Consider the following 211-nt stretch of genomic DNA (forward strand, 5'->3'; position numbering starts at 1 on the left):
AATATAAAAGAAAACGATCAGCATCGCCGCCGTGACTCATGTTAAAAAAAAAGGAAGTGAAAAAAAAAAGGAGAAAAAAAATGAAAAAATGAGTTCGGCGGAACGAGGACCAATCAGCGAGGAACACATATTCATCATTATGGAATAATTTAGTTTGGTACACACACGAAAAGTAAATAATAAACAAATAACACAAGAAGAAAGAAAAAAA

This window comes from Trypanosoma equiperdum (assembly GCF_001457755.1).
Source record: "Trypanosoma equiperdum strain OVI genome assembly, contig: ctg_725, whole genome shotgun sequence".
NCBI lineage: Eukaryota > Euglenozoa > Kinetoplastea > Trypanosomatida > Trypanosomatidae > Trypanosoma > Trypanosoma equiperdum.